General features: G+C 37.2%; 1 long non-coding RNA gene across 13 annotated transcripts in view; it reads left to right on the top strand.

Moving 5' to 3' along the window:
- Positions 1-16053, top strand: part of LOC144578513 (uncharacterized) — a 206731-nt gene that overhangs the window by 11041 nt on the left and 179637 nt on the right. For all 13 annotated transcript variants that reach the window (XR_013524435.1, XR_013524426.1, XR_013524428.1 and 10 more), the window contains exons 2-3: positions 9376-9423; positions 9626-9694. This is a non-coding gene — a long non-coding RNA (uncharacterized LOC144578513). The remainder of the gene's footprint in view (positions 1-9375; positions 9424-9625; positions 9695-16053) is intronic.

Below are 16053 nucleotides of genomic sequence, written 5' to 3' on the forward strand. Positions count from 1 at the left end.
CCAAAGTCACAAAGACAGACTTTTTTCCTTTTTTTAGCACTTTTTTTGTTTTGTAAGAGACAGGATCTTATTTTGTCATCCAGGCTGGAGTGTAGTGACATAACCACAACTCAAGGCCACCACCGCTCACTGCAAACCTCAAACTCATGGGCTCACACTGTCCTCCTGCCTGAGCCTCCTGAGCCTTCATTAACCTTGTCTGGCTAATGGTCACAAAGATTATTTTCAGTTTTATTCTACACATTTTTATAGTTTTAGCTTTTTGGTTTATGATCCATTTTGCATCAACTATATATAAGATATAAAGTATGTGTCAAGGCTTATTTTTTAGTACGTGGATGTCCAGTTGTTCTAGCACGATTTATTGAAACTCCTTCTTCCAGTGAATTGCCTTTGCACCTATGCTGAAAATCAAATTGACCATGTATGTTCTAGACTCAATTCTGTTCCATTGGTCTATGCATGTATTCTGCCTCCAATACTATACTCTCCTAATTATTGTGGCTTTATGATGACTTTTGAAATCAAGTAATGTCTGCCTTGCAGCCACATTCTTTTTTTAAAATTGTTTTTTGTGATACTAGCTTGTCTCCTTATTCGTATAAATTTTAGAATTATTTTGTCAGTTTCTACAAAAATATACTGCTAATATTTTGATTGGGACTGCATTAAACCTACAGATCAATTTGGAGAGAACTGATACCTTAACATTATTGAATCTTCTAATCAATGAAAAGTTTACCTCTAGATTTATTTAGGTCTTCTTTAATTTCTCTGAGGAATATTTTGGGGTTTCAAGCACATAGATCATGTACATATTTTATATTTAAAACTATTTCATGACTTTTATGCTATAAATTGTTATTGTAAACTATATTGGAACTGTTTTTAACTTCAGTTTCTAACTTTTCCTTGCTATTAAATACAAATAATTTTAAAATTTTTATCACGAATTTTGTTGTTGTGTGGATTGTTCTGCAGACATCAGTTAGCTCAAGTTGCTGGTGCTGTTCAGGTTTTGTATTTCCTTATTGATTTTCTGCCAACTTGTTCAGTTGATTACTGAGACAGAAATATTGAATTCTCGAAGTGTTATTATGGATATGTCTATTTCTTCTCTCATTTGTATCAGGTTTGCTTCTGGTATTTGAAGCTATGTTTTTAGGTACACAGCTATATAAGGGTTTTATGACGTCTGTGTGAATTGACCTTTTAGTTATTATGTAATAGTCATCTTTATCCTTGGTAATATTCCTTATTCTGAAGTCTATTTTGTTTGGTATCTAGACAGCCACTCTAGGTTTTAAAAACTTTGTATTTGCATGGCATATCTTTATCCATTGTTTTATTCTTAACATATATATAATTTACATTTAAAGTATATTTCTTGGCCAGGCATGGTGGCTCATGCCTGTAATCCCAGCACTTTGGGAGGCTGAGACAGGTGTAATACTTGAGCTTAGCAGTTCAAGACCAGCCTGGGCAACATGGTAAGACCTGTTCATTTAAAAACAAAAAAAAGTGCAAAAATTAGCCAGGTGTGATGCACACCTGTAGGCCCAGCTACTTGGGAGACTGAGGTGGAAGAATCACTTGACCCTGGGAGGTTGAGGCTGCAGTGAGCCAAGACTCACACTCAAGTCTGGGCAACAGATCAACACCCTATTTGAAAAAAATTTGTATTTCTTGTGGATGATACATACTTGGGGCTTGCTTTTTTGTCCTGTCAATGTCTTTTAATTGTTGTAGCTGGAGCATTTATAGTTGATGTAATTATTTGTGTATTCATTTAAATCTACCACCTTTCTAGATATTTTCTGTTTATTCCATTTCTTCTTTGTTCCTTCTTCCTGTGCTTTTCCCAGATGAGTCAGTGCTCTCATATCATTGCTCCCTGAAGGAGCTTGTCATTTCTTGGATTTATGGTTATTTGTTTGCCCTGTGAACTTAGTGTTCTCGGTTGAAGGAAAGTTATACTTTTGTCATTTATAAGACACTTTCTTATTTTTAGAATAGGATTAATGCTCTTTGTAGCTTTCTATGCCCTAGGTAGAAGTGGAACTCATCTTCATTCTTGAAGGCTGTTTTTCTGGATATAGAATTCTTGGTAGATAGCTTTTTCTTTTATTATTTTAAAACTGTTGTTCCATTGTCTTTTAGCCTCTCTTATTTCTGATGTAATCTTTGAGGTCCTTCAAATTATTACTCCCCCATATGAATGTGTCATTCTTCTCTGGCTGCTTGGAAAACTGTCTCTTTATCTTTGATTTTTAACAGTTTGACTGTAGTGTTTCTAAATATGCTGTTTATTTTTGTATATTTTGCTTGAAGTTCACTGAACTTCTTGAAATAAAAATTTGTATCTTTAGCTAAAATTGCGGAATTTTCAGCCATTATTTCTTCAAATAACCTCTCTAGACCATTATCTCATTACTCCAATATTAGATATTTTAATATTTGTTTACATGACTCTGAGGCTATGATCATATTTTAAAATAGGCCTGGCATGGTAGCTCATACCTGTAATCTCAGCACTTTGAGAGGCCAAGGCAGGAGGATCACTTGAGCCCAGGAGTTCACAACCAGCCAGGGCAACATAATAAGACTCCATCTCTATTTAGAAAAAACTATATATTAAAAATATATAAAATAGGCCAGGCACCGGGCGTGGTGTCTCACACCTGTAATCCCAGAACTTTGGGAGGCTGAGGCAGGTGGATCATGAGGTCAAGAGATTGAGACCATCCTGGCCAACATGGGGAAATCCCATCTCTACTAAAAACACAAAAATTAGCTGGGCATGGTGGTGCACACCTGTAGTCCCAGCTACTTGGGAGTCTGAGGCAGGAGAATTGCTTGAACCCAGGAGGTGGAGGTGGCAGTAAGCCAAGATTGCGCCACTGCATTCCAGCCTGGTGCCTGGTGACAGAGTGAGACTCTGTCTCAAAAAAAAAAAAAAAAAAAAAATAGACCAGGCATGGTGGTTCACACCTGTAATCACAGCACTTTAGGAGGCCGATGCAGGTTAATCATGAGGTCAGGAGTTCAAGACCAGCCTGGCCAAGATGGTGAAACCCTGCCTCTACTAAAAATAAAAAATTAGCTGGGCATGGTGGTGGGTGCCTGTAAACTCAGCTACTTGGGAGGCTGAGGCAGAGAATTGCTTGAACTTGGGAGGCAGAGAGCCACCAAGATTCTGCCACTGTACTCCAGCCTGGGTGACAGAGTGAAACTCCGTCTCAAAAGAATAAAATGTTTTCCTCTATTCTTCAGAGCATATTATTTTTATTGGTCTGTCTTCAAGTTCTCTCATTCTTTCTTCTAGTATATTCATTCTTCATCTAAGCCATCCAGTAAATTTTTTATTTTACATATTTTTTTGTTTTAGAATTTCTATTAATTTCCTTTTTATAGTTTATATCTCCCAACTAAGACTTTCTATCTTTTCATTGTTACAATATATTTTCATTTCAGTCCTGAAGCATAATTATTTTTTAAATTCTTGTCTTTTGATTTCAACCTTGGTGTCATCTCAGAATTAGTCTCTATTGATTTTATTTTCTCTTAAAACTGTTTCATGTGGTTTTTTTTTGTATCTTTACATGACAAGTAATTCTGAACTTTATGCTAGAAATCGTGATGGATATGTTGTAGAAACTCTGGATTCTATAATGCTTTTCCAAAGGAATATACATTATATATAAATATACTATATATATATATACACACACACACACACATATGTATATATTTATCTTTAAGCAGACAGCTAACTAGGTTAAGCCCATAGTGCAAGCTCTGTCTCCCTTGTAATAGGTGGCCGCTCAAATCTAAGTTTAGTTATTTTAGCTTTAAGCAGACTCCTTAAAGTTTGCCCTTCACTTGCATAATTCAACAGTCATCCAGAGATTATATGCATAGATTATATGCATAGCTTATATGTAGAATTTGGGCTCACCCCCTCTGCCTCACTTCTTTTCAAGATTCCGCTTCACTTTCTAGCAGCTGTTATTGACCCAAAGTCTTTCCCAAAGTAAGATTTCTATTCAATTTCTAGCCTTCCTACCCTATCCTGAGACCTAGTCTCAGGATAAAAGCTTGAAATAATAAAAAAGGTAAACTAATCCCTTGCCTTCCTCTTCTTCTGAGTAACCTCTTCAGTATCTGCCTGCTCTTGTTTCTTCTCCAATGCCTTCAAACAGTTATTTTGCTTCTTTCCTGAGTCCACAGATATTATGTGTGGAAAGGCTGGTAAGATAGAAGCTTACTTGGGAATTATGTTTGTAATTCAGACAGGCACATAACTTTTTAAACATGCCTCGTGTTTTTCATGGAGTCTTTTCACTGTCATTATTGTTATTGTTAGAGTTTATTCATTTTAGTTTATATTATTTAAGATCAAAGACTGTTACTTTTTATGTTCAATACTACTTTGACAATTGTATTATGTATCTATAGTGCTAGATGTTGGGAACTTGGTAAATATTTAAATGACAAATAACAAATAAACTTGGCATACATTTTTCTTAGCTATACAGAATATATCCTTGTTGAGAAAAGTTATTCTATGTAAGAACACTTAATGAATAATTGCTACTTTTCCATTAAAAATTGCCATTAGAAAAGAAAAAACACAGATTTCTCAAAAAACAGAACACCACTTCTCTTTTAAAATAAAATTTTAATTCGATTTAACATTGACTTAAAATCTGTTAGTGTTAAAGTACTTTGGAGGACACTGTTTCTGTATGAAAGGGGAGGATAATTTAAATAAGACAGACAATTCTAAGAACGCTTGTCTGAAAACAGATTTTTTTAAAAAAAACAGATAACTCATGCTCCCTGCCATCCAAGAATCTAAAATCTAATTGGGGATACAGACCGATATAAATAACTTCAATATAAAGCAAACAATGTTAAGTGCTATACTGAAATTAGAACAAACTGTTATGTGAGAACACATGGACACAGAGAGGGGAACAACGCACACTGGGGCCTATCAGAGGGTGGAAGGTAGGAGGAGGGAGAGGTTCAGGAAAAATGACTAATAGATACTAGGCTTAATACCTGAGTGATGAAATAACGTGTATAACAAACACTCATGACTCAAGTTTTTTTGTGTAACAAACCTGCTCATGTACCCTGAACTTAAAATTAATATTAAAATAAAACTATCAAGATCACAGTAAATAGAAAGCAATGCAATCAGCTCAGGATTTCAAGAGAATTTTTTGGTAAAGGTAGGATATATACTGGCCTTAGAAGGAAGTAAAGAGCTTAATAGGTATATATGATAGGAAAATCATAGAAAAATTTGGAAAATTTTAGGCCATGTTTAGGAAAGAGTAGCATGGTTTAATGATAAGACCTAGAACTTTGAAAGCACAAAGATGTGTATGACAGTGTTTAACAAGCTAAACCTCCCTCAGCCTTCATTTCATAATCAGAAAAATGGGAAAGTTGAATAGAGTTCAAATTGTGGAGACTCTTAGGAGACAGGTTAATAGAGGCCTATAGATTGTAGTTAGGAAAGCCTGGTAGTTGGCTGTAGTAATACTAAAGTAAAAAGTGTTGGCAATAGGACTGAACCCAAAAGCAAAAGACTGTGTTTTCTGTTCCAAGCATAGACTGGAAAAAGATGAAAAAGAGGAAACAAATATAAAGGATTTGGCCACTGATTCTATGGAGGAAGGAAAAAATTAAATTCAGGAAGTTTAATGGAAACAGCTAGAACCAATTTAATGAAACAACTCTAAAACTATTGTAAAGTAGATTACATAGTATTATTTTATATGGTATATACACAGTATTTATTTTTCTGATATAAAGAGAATTATTTAAAATATATTTTAAAACAACCATAAACTAACTGGTAGTAGAACTTGAAAGATGCTACAAAAAGAATTTTCAAAGTTTGCTAATTTTTTCAGTTAAAGCTCAAAGACCTTTCTCTGTAATTTTGCTTAAAAGAATTTTTATATTTTCCTTTTATTGTTTATTACGGTCTTATTAACATATACTTCATGTTTTCCCATATATTACATCTTTTTTTATCTCACCAATCCACTCATTAACACCTCCTTAATACTTCATTAAAATGTTTTATCCAAATAATACTATTAAGTTTTCTAATCTGTTTGTTTGTTTTGGGTAGTGGGGAAATACAGAAAGGAAACAATACCTAGGGTTCATAAGCCTAGAAACTCTTACTAAATGCAAACAAGGTGACATTCATAGTTACACTTAACTATGTAACTATGACTACAAGAGCCAATAACTTAAAAATTGTGTTTTGAACTTAATATAATTATGCCTTTTGCATTTATTAGCATTAATAATAATAATTCACTAATGTGTGTTTGCTAGGTACAAAACACCTTGCTAAGCATTACATATACATTATCTCACTTAATTTTCATGCAACCATATGCGATACTCTATCCCTAGATTAAAGGAATTAAAGTTCAGAAAAGTTTATGTGCTTGTGATTGCATAACTAGTGAATGGCAGGGTCTAGATCTGAGCCTAGAATCACCTGACTCCCAAGCCCATGTGCTTTCTGCTATACCACATTGCCTCTCCTAGGAAAAAGAAGGGCAAGGAGGAAAGAATATCTAAAAATGAACCGAGTCCTTCCTAACTGCCAAACTATTCCAAGTGCTTTTACACACACTAACTAATTGAATTCTCCCAACAGTCATAGGAAGGAGGTTTCTTGTTATCCCCATCTAGTATATGAGTAAACCAGAAAAGGTACCCAAATCTTCCACATGGCATTCAACAATTCTACAACCCAAATGACGTGCATAGCAATTGAGAACTTTGAGCCAAATCACATAATTTGATGGTCACTGGGAACATCTTCCTGGTCCCTAAATTTCTTTGCTAAGGATTTCCCCTGTCAAAACAAAAAAAATCATTCTGGGGGTGAGAACACAATAAACTTCATTATCCAACCTCACTACAGTGAAACTGAATGACCATTTGGGTTCCGGGGGGTGGTTTTAATAAGAAGAGAACTAGTAAGCCAAAGGCATCCAAGAAGAAGGGGCCACAGCACACTGGGAGGAAGAAGAAAGGAGTTACTCCTGAGGATGGTTGAGGTGCAGAAAGCCACCCTTGCCTACTTCATGATTTTCTGGGCTTGGTCTTGCTGCAACCAAACTCACATTTTGCAGTTCACATATGGAGATAAGACAATTAGGTGAATACACCCTGTTCCAGAGAAGATGATGAATTAAAGTATATTTGTTTTTATTATTCTTTATGAAGAACATGAAGCACTTTGGTGAGATTAGATGTTAAGAGCTGTCCATCTGGCTCTGCCAAATATTAATTCAGGTTAATTGTAGATTGCTCAATCTATCATCCATGTGATGGCTTCACATTTTCAAACAATGTACTAAATGGTTCCTCTAAGTTGATGTTATTCCCATGCTATATATCACATGGGATTTGCCATCTTAACTGCGTGGGTGCGTAATGCTGTAAGTGACCCTGTGGCAAAAAGAGAAGCACAGAGTGGGAAGGGCTCAGGTTGGGTCCTGATGATACTGCAACCAGGTGTGATAAGGAATTAAGTTAATCTCTGGGCATTTTCTTAACCATAGACTGGAAAACTCTTATTCCCAAGAAGTTGTTTTGACTTTTAAGAGGGAATCCTATAAAAGGTAGACTATTATAAACTCTCCTAAAGCAAAATATTTGCTTTATGTAAATAGCCTTCTCAGGGTAATAAATAATTAAGGAACCTCAAAATAAAATAATGTATGAAGCTCTGAATCCCTAACCAAAAAGGTTTCCAAAGATTTACCTTAGAAAATAATCCATCTTTGACCGGGCACGGTGGCTCAAGCCTGTAATCCCAGCACTTTGGGAGGCCGAGGCGGGTGGATCACGAGGTCAAGAGATCGATACCATCCTGGTCAACATGGTGAAACCCCATCTCTACTAAAAATATTTTAAAAAATTAGCTGGGCATGGTGGCGTGTGCCTGTAATCCCAGCTACTCCGGAGGCAGAGGCAGAAGAATTGCCTGAACCCAGGAGGCGGAGGTTGTGGTGAGCCGAGATAGCGCCATTGCACTCCAGCCTAGGTAACAAGAGCGAAACTCCGTCTCAAAAAAAAAAAAAGGAAAGAAAGAAAATAATCCATCTCATCTCTGATGAGAGACAATAAGGAGAAATACTGAAAACATGCTAACCGCCCTAAGTTCCAAAATCATAAGCAACAATTAAGGGCAAGAATTAAAATGGAGAGTCCTGTGTTCAGGAGTTGCAAAGACCTGGATATCATTCTTTTCTCCCAGGCAAGTTGCTTAACCTCCCAGACATTTTTTTTTTTTTTTTTTGAGATGGAATTTTGCTGTTGTTACCCAGACTGGAGTGCAATGGCACGATCTCGGCTCACCGCAACCTCCGCCTTCTGGGTTCAAGCAATTCTCCTGCCTCAGCCTCCCGAGTAGCTGGGATTACAGGCGCGCACCACCATGCCCAGCTAATTTTTGTATTTTTAGTAGAGATGGGGTTTCACCATGTTGACCAGGATGGTCTCGATCTCTTGACCTCGTAATCCACCCGCCTCGGCCTCCCAAAGTGCTGGAACCTCCCAGGCTTTATATGTTCATCTGCAAAACAGGAATAACAGCACCTGCTCTGCCAGTTTGCACAGCAGTTGTGAGGATCAAATGCAGAGGGGGCAATGAAAGGGCAGCACTGCCTGTACCACTGAGACAATCCAGGTGTGCAAGGTACAATGAGGACTGGCCCAAGGGCTAACCTCAGACTGTGCCTTACACTCTGTGTCTTACTACCTCATTTCTGAAAGGTTATTTTAGAAGGTGTTAATTACAGAAAGTAAATTAGGGCTAAAGCAGGATGAGAACTTGCTTGAATGTTCTGTTGAAGAAAGAGAGACGGAAGGAACAAAGGGCTCAGCATCCAAAACTCTGGGAATCACTCAACTTTAGAGGAAGAATGCAGACAGCATTCTTAAAATGGGTTAAGTGGAAGATGTAGGGGCAAATGAGTTAGGCACCCTGATCTAGAACCTCTGGCTGGAGTGGGTTGAAGAAGTACTTGATAATTAGTGATTTTGTTGTCATCTTATGAGAGTATCTAAGTAGAAAACTGGTCTGTAAAAATAGATGCCAGAAACCAGTTGTGCCTATCACTGGGTAGTGGGAACATTGGTGGGAATGTGTGTGATTTTTATTCTTTTTGTTTAATCTATATTTTCTAAGTTTTCCATGATGAGAATGTATTATTTCCATAATGAAAATGCTAATTCTGCAAAAAGTTTAAATTTTAGATTATATAGTATATGTAAAAAGGAACTAGATTTTTTTTTTTAGTTACTGGGCACTTTATTTTACAGGTAATTTCAACAATGGAGGCTGCTTCTGGCTCCTCAGCATCGTTGATGGTAACCAGTCCTACAATTCTCATTAGGTGGTTCTGTTACCCCACTATTTCCCTTGGGGTCTGTTGTGCCAAGGACAGGATTGGTTGGGTAAAGGGGTGTGGCACAAATAACCCTCAGGAACACAGGCCACAGAGCTAATGAGGGGCCCCAAGGAAAGAAAGACCTGCCCACCAGCAATGAATTCTCTCCCCCCATGCCACAGACCTGAGGGCATGTGACCCAGGAATGTGCATCCAAAGATAATACTACCTTCAGAGAACTCTACTTATAGGTAAGTAACTCTCCTTTATAGGAGGTATCTTTGTGTGGCAGACTGTTTATGCGAGCAATTTGAATTGAACTTTAAATGAAAAAGGCATATCTCTGTAAGTGGTAATAATTTTAGTCATCTCACTGTGGCTAGGGGTTGTGGAATTCATTAGCACAGATTAACATATAAAGTGGGTGAGATATCTAATAGCAAACGGAGAGGTTTAGGGGCCTTAATTCATCACTGAATGAACAGCGTGTACAGTATTAGGGACTATGAAATTTTTAATTTACACAAAGTGTCCAAGAATATAGAGAATAAATTTAAACCCAAAACAGATAATGGAGCTATGCCCTACCTGGCTGGCAAGTTGAATTGTTTTTACACTGAGTGAAGAAAGCTAATTATCCCAAGCACAAGGAGACTGCTAAAAATAATAAGATTATAAGGAATAATTTGCTGATATAATTACAACAAAATTGGGTACACACAATCGTCAGATACATGTATTGCTTGACCTGGGTGAGAAAGTGAAATAAATCCTTCTTCTATAGCCTTCGTAAATTTGTTTTTATCATCTCCAAGTGGTGTTTGCACAGGCAGCACAATTTGCATGTGTAATGTGGCTGTACAAATTGACAACAAGTAAATTATTCAAGGAAATAGGCTGGTCGCGGGTCTGAACTATCTCGCAAAGCCTATTCATTTTGAAGAATCACTGAGACGTGAAGCTCATACATCAACCGTTTTCTGACAATCCTCAGACTTATTGTCTCCTAAAATGTCATTATGGCTATTATTTATGAAGCTAATTCATTTATTAATATATATTTAACTCTGACTTGTCATGCACCTTAGCAGACATTCTGTGCACTGCATATTTTTGAATAGATGAAAGGCTTTTGCATGCTTTAATGATTACTGTAAGCTGCTATAGATTTATAGAATTCAGCTTTATTATCTACTTGCATTAATACCTTTTTATAAGTTTTTTTCTTAAGGCCATCAAATATAAATGGCAAATGACATATTCAAAAGATTGTGTGGAATAAGATTTTCTGAGAGTTTGTTGAATTTTAGAACAAAGTGGGTTATCTGTCAGTTAAGGCCTAATTCACCTAAAAAGATGGGTATATACCAATTACGTTGAATTTTCGAGCAAAATACAGGCTGTGGTTTTTCAAGAAAAAGGAAAAGATTCATGATTCATTGGCTCTTTCCTTGTGAGAAGAAAGGCCACTCTTTTATGTGCTGAAGTTGGGCAACAGTTCCTGGGGAAGCTGAATTCTAGCTGTTTATTGTTTATTGTTATTGGGTCTTGCACGATGCCCTTTATATTGTCATTAATCAATAAATATGTGTGGAGCAAATGATTAACATGAATGATCTCCAGGTTTTTTGATAATACCATGAATAAAATAGGTAGAATCAAACATCTACCTAGAATACTATTTGATATAGTTTTGCTTTCTGCTTTAACGCTTCTAACCTCTAGAGAATGTTCTGTAACTCCCACTAATTTAAAAATAAGCCATATATATATGCAATCAAAATACACAACACATGTTATTTTTACAGTCTGCATAATAATATATCAATACTAGACATATATTGCTACTTCTTACTGTCCCTGGATAAATTCTGCTCAGTAAGTGTGACCTTGACTACTATGTGTATGTGTGTGTGTGTGTGCATGCACGCATGTGTGTGAATGTGAGTGTGTGTCTGTTTGTATGTTTATGTGTTGAGAGGGAAGGAGAAGAAACTGAAGAATAAAAAGGAAAGACAATACAGTGCCTCAGACATTCTGCTGTGAGTATGTTTCATGCTAACCATTCAAATATTCACCATATTTCTAACTTAAACATTTCTGCATTGGTGTAGGTGCAAATGTAAACCTCTTAACCAAGAAGAAGGGCAGCACAGGCAAACCTAACACTCCTGCCATTTAACTGTGGATTTGAAATTGTGACAAACCAAATGCTTCATTTTAAAGATAAAAATTGTAAAAGATGAAAAATGCCATTATATACCTGAATATTATATTGAATATATTAGTTTTAATAAGGTCATGAAATCATCAAAACTTTGAGGAAATTAAGATGTGTTGTTAAAATGCTGCTTTATGTATGAAGATAGAAAGTAGAATTAGCTGGGCATGGTGGTGTACACCTGTAGTCCCAGCTACTAGGGAGGCTGAGGCAGGAGGATAGCTTGAACCCAGGAGGCAGAGGTTGCAGTGTGCTGAGACCATTCCACCCTACTCCAGTCTGGGCAACAGAGAAAGACCCTGTGTCAAAAAATAAAAAAAGTAGATTAGTGGTTGCCTAGGGCTGATGGGAAGTGACTGCTAATGGGCCATGGGAGTTCTTTTGGGGGATGACAAAAATGTTTTAAAACTAGATGTTTGTGATGATTATACAACTCTGTGAATAGATTAAAAACCACTGAATTGTGCACATTAAATGTATGAACTGGCCGGGCGTGGTGGCTCAAGCCTATAATCCCAGCACTTTGGGAGGCCGAGGCAGGTGGATCACGAGGTCAAGAGATCCATACCATCCTGGTCAACATGGTGAAACCCCGTCTCTACTAAAAATACAAAAAATTAGCTGGGCATGGTGGCGCGTGCCTGTAATCCCAGCTACTCAGGAGGCTGAGGCAGGAGAATTGCCTGAACCCAGGAGGCGAAGATTGCAGTGAGCCGAGATCACGTGCCATTGCACTCCAGCCTGGGTAACAGGAGCAAAACTCCGTCTCAAAAAAAAAAAAAAAAAAAATGTATGAACTATAATGGTTTACCAATTATATCTCAATATGGCTATATTAAAAAAGTATTACTTGATCTAAGCCAAAATAAGTTTACTATATATAACCAATGCCATGTACTATGAATAGTAACATAAGAAATAATTTAAGAAACTAGCTTATGAATAAAACCAAGTTTAACTATAAGATAAATGATCTATCCACAAAAGCATAGAAATGAGGCCTGCTTCCCAGAAATTCAATCTTCAACAAGAATGGTATTCATGTTGCATGATCTGATGAGAGACAAAATTCTTATTTCTCAAACACTGATATAAACCACCCAATGGAGTCAAGCAAAATCTTAAGTAAATGTACAGGAAGATACAATTTTTCCTTTAGAATTACTGCATAAGAACAACAAAGCATCAAGAATCTATTTTTAAAAGTAATTTTCTTACATTAAGTTGTCTCTCAAAATGTCATATTAGATATGGAAAGCAAACTACACACGTACACACAAAATGTCTTTCTAACTGCATCACCGTGGCAGGGAAGGCTGATGACATTTTTATTAGTAATATTAATCACATGCTCAAAGGGGAAAATGTGGTACTTTTTCAGGAACCATAATATTTACCTATTTACACCTTTTAAAATTTCAATAAGTCCAACTTAGAACCCTTAACCCCCATAACCTTCAAAAAACAAGTAAAATGAAAATTAATAAATGTTCCCTAGTGTGCTATGAACCATTAATTGTACAGACTGAACAGCTTTACCCTAATAAGAAACATGCCTTCAGCAGAAATGTGAAAGTCACCTGATGCTTGTGATTTAATGATAAAAATGTGCAGTCAATTTTCAATGACGTTAAGACCTACAACCCTGGAATATTTTAACTACAAATTCTTGCAGATAACCTGAGGAACTTTGAAAGGTGAACAACCCGGAGTACTGAAACGTTCTCAGCATGAATAAAGTAATTCATCTCTAAAGTGGTCTGAAGATAGAGGCAGTAAACTTTCCAGTAATAGCAAATAATCAGAGATGGATTTGGCCTGACACTCCAAGAAAGCACACGCGTTGCATTAATCTGGCAACAAAATAATTATATCAGTAATTTTTTAGAGAAGAGGTATTAAAATATTAGAAGTAAAGATATGTTAATAGCATCATTAATCATAAACCTCACATAAATTTTTAAAATCAGCTCTAGGTTTAGCAATGAAAGCCCTAAGTATAATCCATTTATTCAAATAAATAAATACTTGCCTAATTCTCACTATGAACGAAGACTGGAGTAGACATTCTGGCAGTAAAGTGAGCAGATTCCAGGGGATATCAAGATGAATTAAACACAGTCTTGTCTTTGAGGAACTTAAAATGAGAGGAGTGTGATGTTTTTACCAAAATTTCACCATTATTGTTTGAGTCATTTACATTGATCAGCGTTTTACTTTTATAATCAGAACCAAGAGTGTTAAGATGATTTTTTTTAAAGGGATTTAAGTGCCACTGAGTGAAATGCCAAGTTTTATAAGTGTTCAGAAGAGAGATCCCTGTCAAGGAAAATTTTCGAGGAAGAATGAGTGTGTGAGCTGGGCATAGAAAGATGGCTGGCTTAATGACAGTCTGAGGCAATCCAGGTGGAAGATATCATGTCAACTAAAGCTGGAATGTGAAATTAATGGAAAGAAATGTGGTATGGCTGCAGGTTAGGAGGGTGCATATAGAGCAGAAAAAGCTAGCATGTAATGTTGGGGCTCAATCATAGGAGGCCTACACTGTCACACTCAGGAATTCAGATTTGGTTTGCCGGGTCATGTATGTAAGGTACTTAGCAAACAGTGCCGCATGCATCAGGATACACTAGCCATTATCATTAGTGTTCAATGTCTCAGAAGAGGATGGAGGAGAAGAAAGTCTATAGATCTCCTGGGCAGCCAGTTCAGTGCCGTTCCATCTATCCCATGGGAAGGCTCCAGATGAGTTCGCCCCAACAGTTAGATCTGTACTGCGGTGTGACTCACTTTTAGATTGTCCCTGACTCATCGTCTCCACCCAGCACTCATCATATCACTCAGCGGCATGCAGTGACACTCAAAGTTCCTTCAATGCAAAGACCATGTTCTCTTCTGTATCTTTGTTCCCAAGGCCTTAGCACATATTAGGTGTTCAAGAAATGCTTTTTGAACCAACTCCCCATTTGATATGAATATCCCCAGGCAAATAAATAAATTGGTACTCCGGCCTGTATGTCAGAACAGATGGCCTGTTCACTTGATAATCGAATTTGTCATCACTAATACTAATGATAGCTAGTTTCTGGATATGCCAGGTTCCAAAATGAGGCATTGTCCTGAGAGACCCTTACTTGCAATCCTCTGGATATTGACATCCTCTCAGTTCTCCTCCTTTATCCCTAAACTACCACACCTACCCCCATAGGGATATTGTGGGTAAAATTAAGGTTTTCACATGGCTAGCATGGGACCTATGCATACTAAAAATCACTAAGCATGCTCTTTTCCTTAAACAGAATTTCTGGCTTGTTCACCCATTGGCTATGACATGGTAGACCACTCAGTGTACTGTTTTGGAGACAAAGAAGTAAGAGAAGGGTCTTTCACAATTTTCATCTGAATGTTTCCTTTAGACAGACTGAGCCACCCTTATGGATATTGACATACTCTTTCCTTTCCTACAATGGCACACAACTCCTTGTGGCTGAGCTCAATTCTTGAACATCCAGAATTATAAAGTTCAGACCTGCAGTATAGGTCAAGTTCCTGTTCCCACCGAGACCTAAGGGATTGAAGTTCACAGTGAAGGACTAAAGGAGGGACCGAGGCCCTGAGTGGTCTTGCCTCTGCTGAGCACTGTTATGAAGTGAGAGAGAAGAGTGTTCAGTTTTAATCAGAATCTTTGCCATTATGGAGACAGTGAAGCCTAGTTGTTAAGAAGCAGGGGCAGTCAAATTGACACACGCACAAAATCCCAGCCCCCCCACCTATTTTTACAAATAAAGTTTTATCAGAACAGATTTACGCATCATCTATGGCTGCTTTCACACTACAGCAGCAGCAGAGATGTGTGGGTGCAACATAAGTCCTACGAGGCCTAAAATATTTACTTTCTGGCCTTTTGCAAAAAAAAATGCTGACCTTCCATTAAGAATAGTGGCTTTGTCAAGCAGAACTGAGTTTAAATCCTAGTTCCAGCTTCGGTGAGTTAACCTCTTTACACCTCAGTTTCTTCATCTGTAAAGTGAGAGTAATAAGAGCACTTACTTTGAGGGGTTTTCATGAGGATTAAATACCCCAAAGTACCTAGTACGATGCTTGGACTGTAGTAAATTTATTGAATGTGAGCAGTGATGCACATATATGTAAAATTGTCCTACTGAGAACACTATACCTCAAAAAAGCTTTAACAATATGTTTTTAGATGTACCTGGGATTTGCTTTCATCAAGTATGCTGGGATATGTGGACACAAGAATAACTGTCTTGAAGGAGGAATTTATATATTCATGGATCCCTAGAAGCAGGAGGCAGGGTATACCATACAGGGCCACATGGAAGAAGCACCAAGACTGGGCAGAAGGCAGAGGGAGTGAGGGGGAAATGT

This window comes from Callithrix jacchus, chromosome 12 (genome assembly GCF_049354715.1).
Source record: "Callithrix jacchus isolate 240 chromosome 12, calJac240_pri, whole genome shotgun sequence".
NCBI lineage: Eukaryota > Metazoa > Chordata > Mammalia > Primates > Cebidae > Callithrix > Callithrix jacchus.